We start from the raw sequence: 23,503 nt of genomic DNA, 5'->3' as shown, positions 1-23,503 counted from the left end.
CTGGTGAGCACATTATATCTCTATATCTTGTTGGTGTTGGGATCCAGTGAGCACTTCAATTATCACCGTTGTGGACTGTTTTTTTCACTTCACATATGGGACTGTTGATTTGATGTTCACTTTTATTCATTTTGCTATTTATTTGTATTTACCTTTCTTGGTTTATATATATACACGTTTATATTGCTAGTATTTATTAGCGCTGCACTTTTTTCCACATTTTGCTATTCACAATTTTCTTGTCAGTTGTTTGGTGTAGCAGCTTTTTTATGGTTAGCGCAATATTTTTTGCTTTTCACTTTTTGGATATGTATATAGACACCTAGCCATATATAGGTGTGATAGTAGCAGAAATATATTACTGTAAATGATTTCATTAGCGCAAGCATTTATTTCTGCTACTATCACACCTATATATGTCTAGGGGTATATATACAGACATATATGTGTATATATACCCCCTATACACATGTTCAGATGTCATGTCTGACATCAAACATGTCCTCAAAAAAGCACTGGCAGTGGCAGCCCCTGCAGCATAAAAAATGCTTGGCTGGTGAGAAGCCATATGGGTGTGCCGAAGCAATTCAGAGAAATTATCATTTCTCTATAGCGGTCACCCTGCTATGGAAGGGTTTTGTCACCCTGCCATAGCAGTCACTGCCAGTTAACCCTACACTACACTACGGTCCCCTTACACTTAACACTTTCCCTACAGAAACTAAATTTTTGAAGCTAACTTAAGTGTAAAGGAGCACTCTAACTACACTACATATCCCTTTCCTCACACTAATAAATAGCTAAATGACACTTTTAAAGTAAAATTAACAGAACTGCTTCCACTCTCTTCCATGTCCAGTATAACAATGCTAGGAATATGGCGGGGGCGATCTTATATACTGGGGGGCGTATTCACTAATGATTGGTCTAGGGACCCCCTAGTCACTCCAATCACATTCCTAGCATTCTCCTGCCCCCTCAATTGGCTTTTGCTAATGGTTCTGGTCCAATCACGGGCTTTTAAAGCCCATTTCATGAAGCATTGCATTTTGGGCGGTTCTGGTTGCCGAATTCCGAACTTTTTGGGCAAAAAGTTCTAAATTCGGCCGAACCTCGAACACCCAATGTTCGGGTCGAACCGATGGTCGACCCGAACCGTTCGATCATCCCTACTGGGGAACCGGAAACCTCAGTGCCGGCATCAGGTTACGGGGAGACCATTCCTCTCTGTCCAGCAGAATACTGCACAGGTCTGCTGTTGGTACTCCCGAAGAAGGCTGCAGCATGGGGAAAGTGTGGGTGATAGCCCAGAGCTGTATAGAAAGGGTTAATTGCAGCCAATATTTGATTAACTGATTAGATAGGCTGAGGAAGGAGGTGTGGTTTGCCTCCGAAACGCGTCCCCATTGACCAAACAGTCCCGGGGTTTGACAGGTCATTTGACAGGGCTTGACTGCTCCCTCCTCGGGGCGACCCATCTGGTGAAAAGTCCGGACTCCTGCACTGCTTCCCACGGTGGCTTCATCATCCAACTGCGTGAGCACTGACTGGACTGACTCCCTTGGTGATCCCACCTTGTCACTACCTACCTGCCTCAGATCCTTTTGTGAGTGTACTTGTATTGCATAATTGTGCTTTTTATAATAAGCTGTGCTACACTATCTGCGACTTGGTGCCTCTCCTTCCCTCCTGTCCTCCAAAAAGTCCCTGATTTGTTTTAAACAATAATTATTATTTTTTTAAAGGATTAAGCCATTTAACATGAGGCTTAGTTATAGGTTGGCAGTAAATGTTGGGGGGGGTTAAATGATGGTGGTTAAAAAAATATAAATGAATACATTTATTTAAAGGGTCAAGCCATTTAACCCGAGGCATACATACAGGGAGTCACAAGTCACAAGTTGCAGCCATACAGATTTGCACTCTTCCTCTTGAGCTGTTTATTTTACATGAAAGAAAATCAGCAGAAAGATCAACACTCTAATGGAATTAGGGAGGTAGCACAACAGTTTTCAAAATATTTTTTTCTTTTTTTTTCTTACAGGTAGGAAGTGAAGAGACCAAAATGGAAGCAAGATGAGAATTTTCAGCATAATCTTCACCAGCTGAGTGTACTTTTGCACAAAGTCTGCCAAATGTTCCATTCATTTCAAGATCTAGTTTAACAATTTTTGCCATTCATCAGAGCGTGTTAGTCTTTTGATCAGTCAAACGCGGCCAACTTTTGTTATTGCCGTACACTGGCTCGGGTACTAATCTGCAATCATCAGCTCTGAGTAGTTCTTTTGTGTCAACAGAACAGCTAAAAGGTTTACTGTTTCATAGTTTAAATGTCTGTACTAGCACCGACATTATTTATCAAAGGGTCTAAAATAAGAATTGGCTGCATCGTCTTATAGCATCAGATCAGATTCCATCTGCAGTTTATTTATGCAAATGAATGGAAAATCTGTTTGGTTAATATCTGGCAAAACAGACAAGGAACATGTTATCTTTACACATTTAGGCAAATAGGGCACAGAACCTCAGCTGTTTTCCCTTTCCTACAAGTTCTCCAACAATTTCATTGTTCAGAGATATCTAAATTCAAGGACAAAAATTGAATAATTTCGTTTTTTGTTATATTTGTATTTTTAGATTTCTTTTCCTTTATTTTCACACAGTGATTCTGCCAGCAACACACTTCTTGTCCCATGGTCACAACGCCTACTCATAGATATCTATGGAGGAGCAGTGTTATGATTGTCCACTTGTTTCTTTGTTTTAGATTACAGAACACCTAACCCTCCCTTCATCTCCATAACATAGGGGTGTTCCATAGTTCTCCAAGGCAATCTGTGCCGGGCTGATAATACTACTTGAGATAGCACTTCAGAGTATATGGGATAACACTAGGTTTCTGACGGGATCATCAGGACCAAATGTGTTAATTTGCACGTTTACCGGAAAATAAGAAAAGTTTATTATTAGGGTATACACATACTTTAACATAAAGCTGTGAAGCTGAATGATGGCTGAATATGTACACTGTACTTGGTTCTTCCATTGATTAAAGTATTAGTAAAATTCATTGGCCTCACGAAGATTTACCCTCTTCATGACCAGGTCATTTTTTGCGATACGGCACTGCATTATTTTAACCTCCCTGGCAGTATTCCCGAGTGTGGCTCGGGGTTAACTTTCAGTACCAAAAGCAGTAACCCAGATCCACACTTGGGATTACCCCAGAATGTTACTCACCTTCCCTGTGATCCCCTGCCGTCCTCCCCAGCATCCTCACACTCTCTCCCCGCTCTGTGCACGGCCAGTTGCGATGCAGGGGGGTGGAACCAACAGCAAATTCAAAAGTGTAAAAACACAAATTAAATGATACCAAGCTGTGATCCTAACAGATTACACTGTATCATGCCATTTCAGCACAGGATTGCACCTGGTGACTTTTCCAGTGCCCTGCCTGTGTTTTTCCAGTGCTTTGTGCCTGGAAAATAGAGAAGGACCATGGCGTCCAAAAAGCGTTTTTTTTTGCGTTTTTTTTGCACAAAAGCACTTTTAGATGAACTGGAAAACAGCGACAGCGAAATGGAGTTACTTGAAGAACTGAGCAATAGCGTGGGAAAATTCATCATCAGGTACGGAAAGTGATGACAGGGACGATTCTGATATCTCTTTCTGGCACATAGCTCTGTTGGAAATGGGTTAATTTTCTTATTGGCAGGATCCTTTATAAAGCCTGGGTGGAGCTTAGCTAGTGGTCAGTAGGCTGATGGTAATGGATAGGCTTAGATGTGGGCAAGAATTGAGTGTCTAACTAATGTCTTCTACCACAGGATGGCACCCCACAATCCTGGATATGAAAGAGCTACATTGCCACTTGAAGTGGACTTATCTTTTATTACTAAGTTGAAAGAATTTATTATTAAAGAGTCTTTCCTATATGAAACTCTGAAATTGTGAGTTAAAGGGCATTGTATCAAGCCTCTGTTTGAAGTATGTGACGGAAGTAGATGCCTGTTATCCATGACAGTGTGAGTTGGGACAGTAGATTGTTAGGTCTTAATGCTGAACAGGTCAATCTCATGGAGGAAACCTACTGTAGAAAACAGAATCCTAGTGAGAATTGTACTAGTGCAAAACTTGTTGGGTTGGAGTTGGTGGTGGATAAGGGATGAAGTCACCCTCTTGTCGATGAAGAGCTGACTCCCTCTATGTAGCATTCGGCAAGTGACCTGGGCTTCCATGTCACAAGAGCCTCAGGTGATGGATGGACTGTCTGAGCCCTATCCTGTTATTACGGAGGAGATGCAGGGCTCTGTGCAAAATCAGTCCCCAGCCATTAATAGGTAATTTTTATGGTGACTGGTGAGTGAAAGATTTATAACCTGCCATTCATACACACTATATAGGAACAGAGCTCTGCATGAGCTGTGGAATGTCGGTGGCTGGTGTGTATAGGCCTTAGTGAACCCTGTTCTGAAGCAGGCTCCCTAGTGGAGTGTGTGGGTGACTCAGTCACAGTGGACCCTACTTTTAAATCATATATCATTCACTCTTGAACTGCATTAATGCCTGGCAGAGGTGATCCTTTTATCGCTTTGCTGAAGAATGTCTTTTTGCTGCTGTATGACCTTTCTCCATTCTGTCCAATACAAACAGAAACTTTTACCAGCAGTTGAGCTAAAAATTAGGTGGATGGAAACTTTAAAACAATTTTGTCCCAGGTGTTTCTGCAAGTACGACCCACCCACTGGGACTCATTTTTCACCTTTGCCACAGCTCCATATTTTCACTGAAGCCAGGTTTGCAAACCCAATCCAAACTCCATATTGGATGGCGTCAGAGCTTACAAAAGGTTAACAACTTTCCCCCCTCCCCACATCCCATTCTAGGAAGAGAACCAGGTAAGTTATGAATGGCTTTAAAAGATCAATAATGTGGCAGTGAGTTGCCCGTAATAGTCAAAGTGGCAATTTTCTTTAAAGAAATCTAACTACCATACGTCTGTGTTCAAAAAGACTCAGCTGTTTTGTGCCAATTAACCATCCTTAGTTGTTTGGAGAAATATGAAAATACATAGAAAAATAACCTAATGACAGATATAGACAGAGATAAAAGAATAGGGACTTTTGGTAAAAAAATGTATAGAAAATAATATGTATTTAAAGCATGACAGCTAAAACCAATGCTTTTCCAGAACCATAAAGATCCAGTTGTATATAATTTTTGCCTTTTATCTGCATATAAGTTGTACATTTTGTTTGGTGAGTGCCATTAAGTAAATTCATTTGAGATTATCCTTTCTCCATTTTCCTCACTTAAGTAGTGAAGGTGTTTAGTTGATGATTATAATCAGTACTATTCTTTATGCCTTCCTTACAGGGGAAGTAAATAAGGAATTGTGTGTCGCACTCTACATTTCTACAAATTCAGAGCAGCATTTAACATGCTTATGGCTGATCTCTAATCAGCATCAATCAGGCTTATATAAATGCTTAAAAGCAGCTGGCACTCCCTTGTCTTCTCTGTGCCAATCAATGCTGTTATTTCAATGGCTGAAAATAATGCTTTCTGTGGCTGCAAACATGACCATTAACTACACTTAGTGCAGAACAAATGCCTCTAGAAAAGATCATGCCCTGATTTGTTACTTCCTACATTTTTATAGTGAGTATTGATAATCAATAGCACTAAAATCGCCAGCAGAGGAAACAGGGAGGCCTAAATTGTCATTATTTGTATTTTCTTATTAGGACTAATAGAGACCACGATTCATGGACATTACCCTAACTAACAATTTGCTACAATTATTTATGTCTTTGGCAAAAATAAGGGACATTTCAAATGTCTGCTATACACAAAAGAGTTAAAGTAACTCAAACAGTAAATGTGCTTTAAAACAAGTCTTCAATGATCTCTGTAGCTGCAGGCACTGTACAGCAATTCATTCTTACAATTCGCAGCCAAAACACTGAAGTAATTGAAGTGTTTCTCTTAGCAGCTCAGTCCACCCTGCTTCCCCATCTTAAAAGAGAAGTGCGGGATATGAAAAAAACAAACACACATACTCACGTAGGTGCATGCAGCATTGGTCAGATGCTGCCTCTGCCCCCCTCCGTCTCTACACCAGAATACTGAACAATCAAAGGCCGCTGATCTCTTAGTTCTCAGTGTTAAATTAACAAAGAGCCGGTGTCAGTAATGGGTAGGCATGTGCAATTCGATTCGTAATTAATCAAAATTCGCCCGAATTTTGCATCTTTCAGACATTCAGATGCATCCAAATGTCTGAAGAAAAATATAATGAATTTCAACTAATACAAAATAAATTATTATGATAATTATGAATGAATTCGACATGATTCATTATTTTGTTAAAAGTCTAATGAAATAGACCTTACAGTCCAATCAGCTGATTCATTTTGTGCTGGAGTTTGGATTACTGGCAAAGTGCGTTCCTGAGAACTGAGTGAGAAGGGAGTTGTATTGTATTTAGGCAGAGGAGATGAGTTTTAAAAAGCAGCAGAAGAGATATTTTCATTGTGTGTGTCAATAAACAAACGACTTTGAAAATTACCAATCGTTATCATGAATAAATAACAAATTATCTGAAAATCAAACAAACAATCAAACAATAAAACGAATCGATTCGGTATAACGAATATCTATACTCTATAGAAATAACAAATTATCTGAAAACAAATTAGGTTAACATAACAAATATAACGGAACAAAATTATGTACTTTATGAATGAAAATGAATCTAAAGGAAATTTTCCGTCATGCACAAGTCTAGTAATTGGCTCTATGCTCCATCCCTCCAGTGCTCACTGGAGGGCCATGCTGTGGAGCGCGCTGAGAGGATGAGCCAGCTGCTGGGGTGGATCCCAACATTAAAGTCATGATCTCTCCAGTCAGCGAGTCCGAACACGCTGAGTGACGTTAGCTGACAGCGGGCTAAATATAGGTCAGAGGAGTGCAAAACAAAGTACACAACTGTGATCCCCAGGAGAAGTAGTGCCAAAAGAGCTTTCACCCTACTTCTCCTATAAGAGCACCTGTCTTGTGTATATATCAGTGATTAGAAAGCTGGAAGGCTGCTGAGTAACTGCTAGGAGAAGAAGCAGGGAAGTTGAGCCGGCTTAGGCAATAATGTGAGCTCTTGGTGTGATTTTTAAGGAAGAACTGCTCCACAGTGCCTGCAACTACAGAGGTCAGTAAGGGCTTGTTTTAAAGTTAATTTACTGTTTTCTAAGAATCTGTAAATATATGTCAAAGCAATGCTGGTAGGATAATTGGCTCCTGTCTAAATCATCCCTAGTATGTGTATGTATGAATAATAGTTAGGGACTTTAGATTGTAAGCTCCTTGAGGACAGGGACTGAGGTGAATTTATAAAATATATATATATATATATATATATATATATATATATATATATATATATACACAGTGGGTACGGAAAGTATTCAGACCCCCTTAAATTTTTCACTCTTTGTTATATTGCAGCCATTTGCTAAAATCATTTAAGTTCATTCTTCTTCCTCATGAATGTACACATAGCACCCCATACTGACAGAAAAACACAGAATTGTTGACATTGTTGCAGATTTATTAAAAAAGAAAAACTGAAATATCACATGGTCCTAAGTATTCAGACCCTTTGCTGTGACACTCATATATTTAACTCAGGTGCTTTCCATTTCTTCTGATCATCCTTGAGATGGTTCTACACCTTCATTTGAGTCCAGCGGTGTTTGATTATACTGATTGGACTTGATTAGGAAAGCCACACACCTGTCTATATAAGACCTTCCAGATCACAATGCATGTCAGAGCAAATGAGAATCATGAGGTCAAAGGAACTGCCTGAAGAGCTCAGAGACAGAATTGTGGTAAGGCACAGATCTGGCCAAGGTTACAAAAAGATTTCTGCTGCACTTAAGGTTCCTAAGAGCACAGTGGCCTCCATAATCCTCAAATGGAAGACGTTTGGGACGACCAGAACCCTTCCTAGAGCTGGCCGTCCGGCCAAACTGAGCTATCGGGGGAGAAGAGCCTTGGTGAGAGAGGTAAAGAAGAACCCAAAGATCACTGTGGCTGAGCTCCAGAGATGCAGTCAGGAGATGGGAGAAAGTTGTAGAAAGTCAACCATCACTGCAGCCCTCCACCAGTCGGGGCTTTATGGCAGAGTGGCCCGACGGAAGCTTCTCCTCAGTGTAAGACACATGAAAGCCCGCATGGAGTTTGCTAAAAAACACCTGAAGGACTCCAAGATGGTGAGAAATAAGATTCTCTGGTCTGATGAGACCAAAATAGAACTTTTTGGCCTTAATTCTAAGCGGTATGTGTGGAGAAAACCAGGCACTGCTCATCACCTGTCCAATACAGTCCCAACAGTGAAGCATGGTGGTGGCAGCATCATGCTGTGGGGGTGTTTTTCAGCTGCAGAGACAGGAAGACTGGTTGCAATCGAGGGAAAGATGAATGCGGCCAAGTACAGGGCTATCCTGGACAAAAACCTTCTCCAGAGTGCTCTGGACCTCAGACTGGGCCGAAGGTTTACCTTCCAACAAGACAATGACCCTAAGCACACAGCTAAAATAACGAAGGAGTGGCTTCACAACAACTCCGTGACTGTTCTTGAATGGCCCAGCCAGAGCCCTGACTTAAACCCAATTGAGCATCTCTGGAGAGACCTAAAAATGGCTGTCCACCAACGTTTACCATCCAACCTGACAGAACTGGAGAGGATCTGCAAGGAGGAATGGCAGAGGATCCCCAAATCCAGGTGTGAAAGACTTGTTACATCTTTCCCAAAAAGACTCCTGGCTGTATTAGATCAAAAGGGGGCTTCTACTAAATACTGAGCAAAGGGTCTGAATACTTAGGACCATGTGATATTTCAGTTTTTCTTTTTTAATAAATCTGCAACAATGTCAACAATTCTGTGTTTTTCTGTCAGTATGGGGTGCTATGTGTACATTCATGAGGAAGAAGAATGAACCTAAATGATTTTAGCAAATGGCTGCAATATAACAAAGAGTGAAAAATTTAAGGGGGTCTGAATACTTTCCGTACCCACTGTATATACACATATACATATATATAAATCACTGCAAAATTTTAAAGGTGCTATAAAAGTACCTGTAATAAAATAAATAAACAAATGCCTGGGCTCATTTACACTCAAAAGGAAAAATATATATCTCCTCAACCCCTTAGCCACCCCACAAGTGTTATACTCACCCGTCCCCACCCTTCCAAGATCTTTGCTCTGACTGAAAGCTGCACAGTCTCTTTACTGAAAATCTCCTGGCCAGGCTCTGCTTCTTCAGGGCAAGCATTAAATCTCCATTTATTTATATAGCATGGCCATCTGTCCACCATTGAAACAAATAATTATGATTTTTCCATAGAACTGAACAGAGATTTCTCCATGCATGAAAGACAGGTAAGTATGAAGCCGGCCACACAAGTTACAATCAAATTTAAACCCTCCTTCAGATTTACCAAGAATTATATTTTTTAAGCTCCTGCTTTATTGAATATATGTTCTAGAATCTAGGTTAAATGGATAGATGTGTGGTGTGTACTACATAGTCGTGGTGCCACTCTCTCAGATACAGAAAAAGCAAGTAGAAGGTGAAGAGGACCTGCGACATCACTAAACTGAAGACACTCACAAAAGTTCAAAAAGACTCAGCTGTTTTGTATATATATGAAAATGAGTGAAAGGTGCGCTGATTGAGTAGTGTGTGTAAGCTGCAACCAAAGACCAAATATTGTGCGCTAAAATTAAAATATGTTCTTTCAAAAGGTAAAAAACACTTAAACTGCATCTAAGGGCACATCAAACTAATAGTGCATATGTAGATATATAAAACAAATGTGCAAGTGTTAAAAACCATAAACAAAAAACGCATATAAGTGAACAATGATAAAACATCCAAATGAAATAATCAAAGTCCAGAAACATTTTGGTGACAAAAGTTTGTGAATTGCCAACTGGTGCTTGTGGAAAAAATCAGAAAGGTGTTTCAGGGAACAGCCAGAAGACAGATCTGATTGTCTGGTATCCCACCACCTGTGTAAGTTTACTTCTTACCAGCAGAAAGATATGAAAGGGCGTAAAGACAGCCACATCCAGAATGGAATCCTTGTGCAATAGAGGGAGATATAAGGATATCTTCCCACACCTCCAAAGAAAGGGAGGGTGGGTGGGTCTCTTACCAGATGGCCCAAGCAGTAAAGCCTGGATAAGTTCCCTGTCTGGGGTTCCTCTTCCCTCTGTTACGGGTTCCCTCTGTGATGACCAGGCTGATGATCTCTTGGGGTCTAATACTGTTCACCCTCTCGGTACATTGACATATAGAGACAGAGAAGCGACCAATAGTGCATTATCCCCAGTAGCTTTATTAAATAAAATAAGGAGCACTTACAGGGTCACCGTCAAGTTGCTGTCAGTATATTGTAGTTGTCCGCGGCGTGCCTGCAGTGCCAACCGCGGAGATGCTTGTGATGACGCGGCGCCTCCTCTCTGACGCGTTTCCTCCCTAATTGGGCATCCACTGAGTATATATAGATATATATATCTATATATATCTATATATATATATAGATATATATATACTGTATATACAGTCACCAGACACTTTTTTGGGCACATCTGTTCAATTGCTTGGTAACATAAATTGCTAATCAGCCAATCACATGGCAGCAACTCAATGCATTTAGGCATCTAGATGTGGTGAAGACAGCTTGCTGAAGTTCAAACCAAGCATCAGAATGGGGAAGAAAGGGAATTTAGGTGAACGTGAATGGTCCGATAAAGAGAAAATCTCCACTAAGCGGCAGTTGTGTGAATGAAAATGCCTTGTTGATGTCAGAGGTCAAAGGAAAAAAGGGAAGACTGGGTTTTAAATGATAGAATGGCAACAGTAACTCAAATACCTACTCGTTACAACCAAGGTATGCAGATTATCATCTCTGAATCCACAACACATCGAACCTTGAAGCAGATGGGCTACAGCATCAGAAGACCACACCTGGTGCCACTCTTGTCAGCTAAGAACAGAAAACTGAGGCTACAATTTGCACAGGGGTCTAAATATGGTTTCTAGAACAGGACAATGAGTTCACTGTACTCCAGCGGCATCCAGAGTCACCAGATTTCAATCAATAAAAGCACTTTTGGAATGTGGTGGAATGTGAAATTCATTTTATGGATGTGCAGCCGACAAATCTGTAGCAACTGCGTGATGCTATCATGTCAATATGGACCAAAATCTCTGAGGAATGTTTTCAACCCCTTGTTAAATCTATGCCAGGAAGAATAAGGCAGTTCTAAAGGCAAAGGGGGTCCAACCACCCAGTAGTAGCAGGGTGTACCTAATAAAGTGGCTGGAGAGTGTATATTATGTTAATAGATGAAGGGGTGCTCCTATGGGAAGGGTGGGGGTTGCAAATAATGATGGAGGACCTAAGCCCAGAGTTGACCTTTTCAGGATTACTGTACAAAAATACATGTATTGTTTTATAATGACCATTGGCTGGCCATAACGTGATTCTGCCTTTGAGTGCTAAAGTGGTAGTGCCAGTTCTTTATACTTACCCTCTGACATATCCAATTGTATGTCCGATACATAATGCTTTTACTGAAAATCAGCACTTACAGACTTTTTCCTGTCCTTGTTTTCAGACTCTAAGGATGACCTTATAATTTAATTATAGCTGAGCAGCTGCAAGTGTAATAAAACTTTTTTTTGTCCTCTCTTTCGCCCTTCTGTTAGGCATGCTAGGAAAAATGTGATTGAAAATTCTAAATTAAAATAGATGCACATTAGACAATCCTACCATTTTTCTACCTGCAGGTATTCTGGAAGGAGGAAGATTGCGGCCCCATTTCCAACTGCTCAAATCTGATCTAAAAGAATTATGTGACACTGGAAATAGATTAGTCAAGGAAGTGCACTACCAAAATCAAAGCATGTTCTGTGCAAACTTCTTACCAAAATGATATGGTGTGGCTTTAAGTTAGCAATGTTTTTAACCCATAATATAAAAAAATTGATTTGAGTATTTTTATAGCTGAAATTAAGACACACATCTAAATGCAGTTACATGTAAGTAAGCAAAGGCTTAAAGTGTTGCTAAACCCAAGACTCTGCATTTACTATATCTGGTCTCCCTCAGTACACAGAATATGGAAATGTAATTATTTCAGTAAATATAAACTGCTTAAGATCTTTTCTCATCAGCAGTATATAGCAGTCTTGTGACTTCTATCAGTTCCTGGTAAAGCTTGTAGGAGGAGCTTTCATACTGCTCTGACTGTCCTATCAGGATGCAGGACCCCTGACCCTCTGTCTGGACAGTGCTGATTGACCCTGTGCTGATCACATGCACTCTCCCAAGAAAAAAAAAACTCTAGCAATACACACCAAACTGAGCATGTGCAACCTGACTCCAGTAACTCTGTCTTATCTGGACATGTTATGGGGACAATGCAAGAAGAGGAGGATCAAACAGCCTTTTTACACAACGCAGAGGCTTCAGGTTCCACAGTGAGTATACAAGCATGTTTTTCTGCATATACAGACTGATTTTAGTGTTGTGGGTTTAGTAACACTTTAATACATGTGTTCAGCCAGTCTTTTTCATGATTCAGAGACCCATGCCAGACAACACAGCCAAGGCTTACACTCCCTAAAACCCTCTTAATGCCCCTTTCACACTAGTGCGACTTGTCCCGCGATTTCGGACCGCAAAATCGCATGACAAGTCGTTTTCCATTATTTTCAATGAGCCCCATTCATATCAGTGCGTTTTGAAGTTGCACCGACTTCAAAGTAGTTCCTGCACTACTTTGCCATGATTTGATTGCGTTTTGAGCCATAGCCATAGCCATTGTTTTCAAAATCACGTCAAAATCGCGGCAAAATCGCGCCGCATAATTGCGGTAAAATCGTGTCGCATAAGTGTGAAAGGGGCCTTAGTACAATTGAGAAAAAGAGTTCAAGACCCACGCCAGACTTGTGATTGGAGACTGAAAGAGCAGCAGCTCACATATAAGATCACATCTCTGCTCTCTCCTCCTGTCAGGAAGATTCCAGTTTGGTAAAAGGACAGCACTGTACAACCTGGTTTCAGTGCTGCCTCAGTCTGAGTGCTGCTGTTCAGGGGATTAGAGATGGCTGACATTTAGGCACATTTGTAAGCTGATTATTAAAAGGTATTTCATTATTTAAATTCAATCTGAATTAAATGTTTTTTTTTTTTTTTTTTTTTGCTTTAGTATAATACATAATAGTGAGGTATACCCGTGCTTAAAGAGGCACTCTCACTTTGCTCAATTGGGGCAAATCAACAGCATCTGTCAAAAGGCTTCCCCCACCCTCTAATCCCCCATTGACCTATACTCACCTTTGCAGCAATTTCCCACCAGTCTCCATTGCAGCCAGCAACAATATCTCCTGTGTCTGAGCCTATAGAGGAAGCAGAATCATGTGGAGAGGGAACAGTGGGACACACCGCAGGCACTGGACACAGTGTGGAAAGCGGACATTGGCTTGTGTGATTGGAATGAGGCAAGGAAGCAGTGAGCAAAAGTAGGATCATTGGGCTGCTGGTGTGTGATGGGAGAACGCTATGGGACTGTGAGAAGAGACGCTGGAGCATCCGGGGGTCTGTGAGTAGATGTACTACTGGACACTTGTGAGTGCTGAGGATATTGGGGGTACTAAGAGTGTGGTGAGTACTGAAACATTGGGACTCTGTGCATTGTGAGTACTAAAGCTTTGTGATTGGGGCACTGTGAGTGCTGTAGCATTGTGACTGGAGCACTGGAAATACTGTAGCATTGTGATTGGGACACTGAGTACTATAGCATTGTGATTGGGACACTCAGAGTACTATAGCATTGTGACTGGGGCACTGGGAGTATTATAGCATTGTGACTGGGGCACTGGAAGTATTATAGCATTGTGACTGGGGCACTGGGAGTATTATAGCATTGTGACTGGGGCACTGGAAGTATTATAGCATTGTGACTGGGGCACTGGGAGTATTATAGCATTGTGACTGAGGCACTGGGAGTATTATAGCTATATGACTGGGACACTGGGAGTACTATAGCATTGTGACTGGGGCACTGGGAGTACTATAGCATTGTGACTGGGGCACTGGGAGTACTAAAGCATTGTGACTGGGGCACTGGGAGTATTATAGCATTGTGACTGGGGCACTGGGAGTACTAAAGCATTGTGACTGGGGCACTGGGAGTATGATAGCATTGTGACTGGGGCACTGGGAGTACTATAGCATTGTTACTGGGGCACTGGGAGTATTATAGCATTGTGACTGAGGCACTGGGAGTATTATAGCTATATGACTGGGACACTGGGAGTACTATAGCATTGTGACTGGGGCACTGGGAGTACTATAGCATTGTGACTGGGGCACTGGGAGTACTAAAGCATTGTGACTGGGGCACTGGGAGTATTATAGCATTGTGACTGGGGCACTGGGAGTACTAAAGCATTGTGACTGGGGCACTGGGAGTATGATAGCATTGTGACTGGGGCACTGGGAGTACTATAGCATTGTTACTGGGGCACTGTGAGTACTATAGAATTGTGATTGGGACACTGGGAGTATTATAGCATTGTGACTGGGACACTCGGAGTATTATAGCATTGTGACTGGGGCACTGGGAGTACTATATAGCATTGTGACTGGGGCACTGGAATTACTGCTGCATTGTGACTGGGGCACTGGGAGTACTGTAGCATTGTGACTGGGGCACTGGGAGTACTGTAGCATTGTGACTGGGGCACTGGGAGTACTGTAGCATTGTGACTGGGGCACTGGAAATACTGTAGCATTGTGACTGAGGCACTGTGTGTGCTGAAGCATTGTGACTGGGGCACTGGGAATAATGTAGCATTGTGACTGGGGACCTGTCAGTACCGAGGCACCGGGAGTACTCAGGACTCAGATAACCATGTGATCAGTGAGCAGGAGCAAGGGGAGAGGACACCAGGGGGTCTAGTGGTCCGTGACCAGGTGTAGAAGCAAAGGACACTGAGGATGTACGGTCAGTGAGCAAGAAGAGCGGTCACCGATAGTAAAGTGATTCTAAAGCCTTAGAGTTTTTCCCCTTAATGCCTTCTGTGCTGCAACCTTCTGTGCTGCAGAATCCTCCCCAGCCCCCCCCCCCCCTTATTCTTTCCTGAGCCTAATCTGATCCAGCGATGTGCACTAGAGCAGCTCTTGCTGCTGTCTCTCTGGGCAGATTGACGCTTTCAATCAAATGCTTTGCAGAGCGACCAGGGAGCTAGGCTGAACCCCCTGCTCTGTATCAATAGAAGGAGACAGGGCTTTTTGGGCACCACCAATGGAAAGGGGCTTCCATGGGGACACTTACCGAAGAGGAGGAGCCTGGAGTGCTGACCCTTAAAGAAAGAGGATCAAGGCTGCTCTGTGCAAAACCATTGCACAAAGCAGGTAAGTATAATGTGTTTGTTATTTTAATTCTAAAAAATGAAGCTTTAATGACACTTTAATTGATCAGTGAGTAGGAGGATAGGACGCCGGGGGCCAAGTAAGCAGGATCGGGAGGATCAAACGCTGGAAGCTGTGTGATCAGTGAGCAGGATCAGGAGAAAAGGGTGGTGAGGGCTGGGTGACTCTTAAACTGAATCAAGAGGAAAGGATGCTGGGGAGGCCAAGTGACTAGAAATCTGAATCAGGAGGAGAGGATGCCAGGGGCTGAGGGCTCAATAACCAGGATCAGGAGGAGAAGATGGTGGGGGCTGTGGGAGCAGTAGCAGGAGGAGAGAATGCCAAAAGCCAAGTGCTCAGGGAGCAGAAGTAAAGAATGCTGGGAGCTGTGTAATAAGTGAACGGGAGAAGGAGGAAAGGGCACTGGAGGCCATGTGATCAGGGATTGGTATAAATAGTTCAATCTCAGTGTTTGCTGACAATACAATGGTAAGCAGGGCAATACCTTCACAACAGGATATACACTATATTGTCAAAAGTATTAGGACACCTGCCTTTACATGCACATGAACTTTAAAGAGGAAGTAAACTCTCTTTTTTTTTTCTTCCCTGCAAAATAAATGCATAATGTACTAGTATGCATCGCATACTAGCACATTATGTGACACATACCTGCAAAGGAAGCCCTCGTCGTCCCCACTGGTGGCCGCATCCATCTTCTGCCATCTTCTTTCCTGGTCTGCAGACTCTGGCTATGCTACTGGCCTGGAGCCGGGTCACGGGTGGCCGTTTCTTCAGAGCGCATGTACCAATAACGTCATTGACTGAATGAAATGTAAATATCTCTTAAACAGTGCAAGTTTAGGAGATATTTACAGTACCTATAGGTAGGCCTTATTAAAGGCTTATCTATAGGTAAAAGTTATCAGAGTGGGTTTAAAACCACTTTAATACCATCCCAGTCTTAATCTGTAGAGTTCAATATTGAGTTAGCCCACCCTTTGCAGCCATAACAGCTTCAACTCTTCTGGGAAGGCTGTTCACAAGATTTAGGAGTGTGTCTATGGGAATGTCTTCCAGAAACGCATTTGTGAGGTCAGGCACTGAAGTGGACGAGAAGGCCTTGCTGGCAGTCTCCACTCTAATTCATCCCAAAGGTATACTATCAGGTTGTCAGGTTGAGGTGCAGGCCATACAAATTCCTCCACCCCAAACTCGCTCATCCGTGTCTTTATGGACGTTGCTTTGTGCACTGGTCCAAATTATTTGGTATGGGGGGGGGGGGGGGTTGGTGTGGGTTTGTTTTTCAGGGGTTGGGCTTGGCCCTTTAGTTCCAGTGAAGGGAACTCCTAAGGCGTCAGCATACCAAGACATTTTGAACAATTTCATGCTCCCAACTTTGTGGGAACAGTTTTGGGGTGGCCCCTTCCTGTTCCAACATGACTGCGCACCAGTGCACAAAGCAAAGTCCATAAAGACATGGATGAGCGAGTTGAGGTGGAGGAACTTGACTTGCCTGCACAGAGTCCAGAGCAAAGGCAGGCGTCCCAATACTTTTGACAATATAGTGCAGCTACTTTACAAGAAGACTACGATAAAATAAAGGGGTGGGCAGCTATTTGGCAAATGAGGTTTATTATTGAAAAATTTAATGCATTTGGGCTCTAAAAATATAAATGTGAGTCACTCGCTAAGGAGAGAATCGTATATGGAAAAGGATCTTAAAGTCCTAGTAGATCACAGGCTCAGCAGACTATTAGCATCCATTAAAAAGGGTATTTATTCAAAAGATAAAACTAATAATAATATAACTCTGGTTAGGCCACATCTTGAGTATGCCATCCAGTTCTGGTCACCAATCCTCAGGAAGGATGTGCTGGAAATGGAGAGAGTCCAGAGAAGGGCAATGAAGATTATAAGGGGACTATGTGGAGTGACAACAATCATTAAACTTATTCTCCCTGGAGTAGAGATGCTTAACCACTTTACCACCGGAGGATTTTGCGGTCTTCCGTCCAGGCCACTTTTTGCGATTCGGCGCTGTGCGACTTCAACTGACAATTGCGCGGTCGTGCGACGCTGTACCCAAACGAAATTTACGTCCTTTTTTTCTCAAAAACAGAGCTTTCTTTTGGTGGTATTTGATCACCTGTGCGATTTTTACTTTTTGCGCTATAAACAAAAAAAGAGCGTTTATTTTGAAAAAATAATATTTTTAACATTTTTTTATATGAAATTCCCCCCAAAAAAAGATGTAAAAACCAATTTTTTAAAAAATTTTTGGCCAATTTGTTTTCTGCTACCTATGTTTGGTAAAAAAAATCGCAATAAGCGTATTTTGATTGGTTTGCGCAAAAGTTATTGCGTTTACTAACAAAGGGAAAGATTTCTGTCATTTTTGGTGGTTTTTTTTTAACGCGTAATGGCGGCGATCTGCGATTTTTTTTGTGGGACTGCGACATTGCGGCGGACAGATCGGACCCTTGCCTGACATTTTTGACACTTTTGGGGGTACCAGTGACATTACTGCAGTAATCAGTGCTATATATATGCACTGTTACTGTAAAAATGACACTGGCAGGGAAGGGGTTAATTTTATTGGAGAGGGAGGGGTTAATGTATGCCTGGTGCTTACTGAGGTGTAGGGGGGGAGGTGACTGAGTGAGTCATGGACAGATCGGATGTCCAGCTATGCTGAACAGTCCGATCTCTCACTCCCTGTCACTATGGAGATCCGTCCGCTTGTGTTTACACAGGCGGGCGGATCTCCACACTAGATCCCCGGCGATCGGGGCAGAGCAGCGGCGATCGCCGCTGCTCCTCCCCTGGCCCGACTCCCGCTGTGAATGAAAACAGCGGGAGCGAGCCTCCGGCGGCGCGCAAGCGCCGCCCAGAAGGGGGAGTGTCTGACGACGTTAATACTACGTCGTTAGACGATAACGAGCCACTCTGCCGCAGTAGTATTACTGTGAGCAGACGTAAAGTGGTTAAAGAGGAAGTAAAGCCTTAAAAAAAAAAAAAAAAAACCTGTATAGACAAAGGCATAATGAGCTAGTATGCATCTCATACTTGCTCATTATGAAATACTTACCTTAAAACGAAGCCCTCGCAGTGCCACCCGCTCAACGTCAGGAATGCTTCCTTGTTCACATCCTCTGGCTATCTGATTGGCCGGAGGCGCGATTACATAACTCCTGCGCATGCGCGCTGGAGCTGCCGTTCACGGCACTGGGCTCTGAAGAAACGGCACGGGTGAACGTTCCTTCAGAGCGCATGCACCGATTATGTCATCGGCTGCATGCACTGTAAATATCTCCTAAATGGTGCATGTTTAGGAGATATTTATATACACCTTAATATAGGCTTACCTATAGGTAAATGTCAACAAAGTGGGTTTACAACCACTTTTAAGAGGACATATGATCACAATTTACAGTATATAAATGGTGATTCTATCATAGGAAGAAAACTCTCAGGTCGCTTAAAAAGACACGGGGGGCACCTAATGAAGTTGGGTGAGAATTCGTTTAATCTTAAACTGTGTGAGCCAGTGTTCTTTACAGTTAGAGCAATAAGGATGTGGAACTTCCTTCCACAGGAGGTGACGTCAATGAGGGGTGTCAATGTTTTTGAAAAAACTTTTAAATGGACATCTTAGCAAACACAATATACAAGGATATGGGAAGTGTTATTGACATGATCACACACACAAACACAGGTTCAACTGGATGGACTAGTGTCTTTAGTCAGCCTTACCAGCTATGTAACTATGTGATGATATGCTGCTAGACCCAACTACTGTCACATGGGTACTGACCATTAGCACCAGGTATTTTTTGTCAGGGCAGTGGGAAGCATTGGAGTATCATATGCCATGAATATCATATGCCATGTCATGCCTTCACAAACAAACAGTCCTGTATATACACAGATCAGCCAAAGTGAATAAAATTGATTATCCCAATACAATCGCACCTGAAAGTGGGTGGGATATCTTAGGCAGAAGGTAAACATGTTTTCCCTGAAGTTGATGTGTTAAAAGCAGAAAAATTGGGCAAGCATAAGTATTTGAGCATTTTTGACAAGAGCCAAATTGTAATGGCTAAATGACTGGTCAGAGCAACTCCAAAACTGCAGCTCTTGTGAAATATTCCTGGTATGCAGTGGTCAGGACCTACCAAAAGCGGTCAAAGAAAGGAAAATCAATGAACCAATGAACAGGGTCATGGGCAGCCAAGGCTCACTCAAGCATGTGGGGAGCAGAGGCTGGCCCGTGTAGTCCGATCCAATAGAACAGTTACTGTACCTCAAACTGCTGAAAAAGGTAGTGCTGGTTGCAATAGAAAGGTGTCAGAACACACAGACCATCCCAGTTTGCACTGTGAGCATGTGAACATCAGAACTGGAGCACAGAGCAATAGAAGAAGGTGGCCTGGTCTGGTGAATCATGTTTTCTTTTACATCATGTACTGTAGATGGCCAGGTGTGTGTGTGTCGCTTTTCTGAGGAAGAAATGGCACCAGCAGGCACTATGGGATGAAGGCAAGCTGGTAGAGGCAGTGTGATGTTTTAGGCAATATTCTGCTGGGAAACCTTGGATCCTGCTATTCATGTGGATGTTACTTTGACACATACTACTTACCTAAACATTGTTACTGACCAAGTATGCCCCTTCATGAAGACGGTATTTCCTGATGGCAGTGGCCTCTTTCAGCAGCATAATGCAAAAATGATTCAAGAGTGGTTTGAGGAATACAACAATCAGTTTGAGGTGTTGATTTTGCCTCCAAACTCTCCTTATCTCAATCCAATCAAGCATCTGTAGGATGTGCTGGAAAAACAAGTCTGATCCATGGAGGCCCATCTCACAACTTACAGGACTTAAGGTCCCTTTCACACACTCCGTCCGTTGGACGGAGTCCGTTTTTCTCAGCGGGAGATCGAGCCGCCGATCCCCCGCTGAGCAGCAGGAGGACAGCTGTGTCTCCGCGCTGTGTGCGGAGACACAGCTGTCAGTTCCCCATGCATCTCTATGGGGGAAATCGGGTGAGAATGGACCATCAGTCCGTTCTCACCCAATCCCATCCGATCCGATCCGCTGGACGGATGGAAAATAGGGTTTCCATCCGTCCAGATTTGCCGGATCGGATCGGGTGTCAGCGGACATGTCTCCGCTGACATCCGATCCCCCATAGAGATGCATGGGGGGACCGTTCAGATCCGCCAAAAAAACGGACAGGCGGATCTGAACGGTCCGCCTGTGTGAAAGGGGCCTAAAGGATCTACTGACAGCTTCATGCCAGATACCACAGCATACCTTCTGAGGTCTAGTGGAGTCCATTCCTCAGTAGGTCAGGGCTGTTTTGATGGCAAAAGGGGTACTAAAGCCCCGTACACACACACAGATCGTCGTCATACAAATGTTCGTCTTTTCTCCCCGGGATGTCGGTGTCTGTTGAAAAGTGCAAAGACAGCACAAGGACAGCACAAGAATTTTGTCCGCAGACTTCAGCTGACTGCAGAAGTGATGTCATGTAATGGTTAACTTTCCCTGTGTTTTTTATTTTCTGAGCATGCCCAGTCTTGCAAATCTGCGGTCTGTCGGCTGATTTCTGTACTGACAGGCGAACAATCGTCCGTTCTGGTGTCCGCAGACAAAAATTTTCATGTTTGCAAGAAAGACTCTTGTCCGCGGATTGTGTGCAGACATCTGTGGGAGGCACCATACTAACACGCGTACAATCGGCAGATCTTTCGTCCGCCGACGTTTGTATGACGACGATCTGTGCGTGTGTACGGGGCTTTACTCAATATTAGGTGGGTGGCCATAATGTTACGGCTGATAGGTGCATGTCTTTAATTCTTACGTCATAATTGTAAATTAAACTGCGCACAGGATAATTTCAAATATTATGTATATGCCTATAAAACAAGTAACAAAATTGTACATTTTTCCCTTTTTGGGGATTCAAATATGCAAAATATACTTCCAAACAATATTATTGTTTACCTAAATCCATAATGGAAAATGCATCCATGGTTATTTTAACATTCAGCCTCCATGATATGATGAGACGTTAAAGAGGGGTCCAAAACAGAACAATACCATAGTCTCTGCCAAAGGATCTTGGGACTAACATACAAGCAAAACTAAATAGCAGCTGTGCCTCAACGCTCGCCTGACGTCAGTCTCCTAACATCCTCCACACTGGCAATCATGCAAGCTGAATGTTAAAATAAAGGTGTATTAAAGCCAAAATCTCCAGCCAAAACTTTTTTTTTTTTTTTAATTCTACGATAGTGCAGAAGGGGTAAAGTCTCTGCGAGGTTTTAAATGCTGTGATCTAAGATAAATGCTTGAGGGGCTGTCAAGGTCCGGTTAGTTGGATGCCACTGACCAGTGAGGGTGCAGACTGAGAAAAGGCCGTTCAGACTAAAGGGCCATACACACTATTAGACTTTTTCCTTTAGACTTACCAAAACCATATAATATGAGGTCAAACCTAAACACTTTCAATTTGTATGCAATCTGGCAGGCCCTTGCACTACATAGAAAAGGTAAATCTGAAGGAAATCTAACCACAAAAGTTGCATAGTGTGTATCCAGCTTAAAGCAAAATACAAAATTGAAAAAGGCAGTCCGACCGCTGCACACTCCACCCAGCCCGAGTGGAAAGCAAGTAAAATCGGCCTTAGCTCGATTCATCCAGACCACAACTTCAATGTGTTTCACCCTGCCCTCCGGGGCTTAATCATTGAGACGAGGGTCTGCTGGTGGCAGGGGAATAAATACCATCATCAGCTGCCAAAATTTTGATTAAGCCCAGGAGGCTTAAGATGTAGCAGAATACAGTTTGCCCTAAATTTATGAAGAAATTTAATTTTTTAAAATTTTTTTATTGAATATGTTTTTTTAGCAGAAAATAAAAAAACATTGTTTTTAAAAATGTGGTCTTTTTTCGTTTATATAATAAAAAAAAAAAAAAAAACGCAGTGGTGATTAAATACCACCTAAAGAAAGCTAAATTTGTGTGAAAAAAATGTGCAGTGCCAAATATCAAATAATGGCCTGGTCTTCTGGAGCTTAAAGTGGAGTTCCACCCATTTTAGTAACTTTAGATGTATGTAATCCCCTTTAAAACGACTTTTACCAATGGAAACTTTTTTTTTTTTTGCTACTAAATACCTTATTTTCTTGTTTATTCCTCCTCTCCTCACTTCCAGGTCCGATCGGCGATGACGTTATTCGGTGATTCGCAGGGGGTGCTGGGATATGATCCATGGCATGAAATCTCGCAGTATTACACAGGAGCTGAGCTGTACTGTATGTATTGAGGCCGTGACCTGCCCCGCCTCCTCTCAGTGAGAGAGGACTGAAAGCATTATATCCTCACTGAGATGATGTGGGGCGGAGGCGGGGCAGGTCACGGCCTCAATACATACAGTACAGCTCAGCTCCTGTGTAATACTGCGAGATTTCATGCCATGGAATACATCCCAGCACCCCCTGCGCATCGCCGAATGACGTCATCGCCGATCGGACCCGGAAGTGAGGAGAGGAGGAATAAACAAGAAAATAAGGTATTTACTAGCAAAAAAAAAAAAAAGTTTCCATTGGTAAAAGTCGTTTTAAAGGGGATTACATACATCTATGTAATCCAAGTTATTAAAAATGGGTGGAACTCCACTTTAAGTGGTTATGGGGCTCTCTTACAGCAATGTGCATCAGTGCATGATATACCAAGCTTTACCATACAGGTGCATCTCAAAAAATTTGAATATCTTCAAAAAGTGAATTTGTTTTAGTAATAAGCGAAACTCATAAATTTTATATAAATTTGTTACACACAGAGTGATATATTCCAATAATTTCTTTCTTTTAATTTTGATGATTATGGCTTACAGCTAGTGAAGACCCAAAACTCAGCATCTGAGAAAATTAGAATATTACATAAGAGCAATAAAAAAAGCATTTTTATTGCAGAAATATTGGCTTGCCCTCAAT

General features: G+C 42.4%; 1 protein-coding gene across 1 annotated transcript in view; it reads right to left on the bottom strand.

The window, feature by feature from the left end:
• Window positions 1–23,503, bottom strand: part of DNTT (DNA nucleotidylexotransferase) — a 542,670-nt gene that overhangs the window by 4,283 nt on the left and 514,884 nt on the right. The gene's annotated exons all lie outside the window — the stretch shown is intronic.

Source organism: Pelophylax lessonae (assembly GCF_965119305.1).
Source record: "Pelophylax lessonae genome assembly, chromosome: 9".
Classification (NCBI taxonomy): domain Eukaryota; kingdom Metazoa; phylum Chordata; class Amphibia; order Anura; family Ranidae; genus Pelophylax; species Pelophylax lessonae.
Note: the sequence above shows the minus strand (reverse complement) of the source record. Positions and strands in the feature narration are given on the sequence as shown.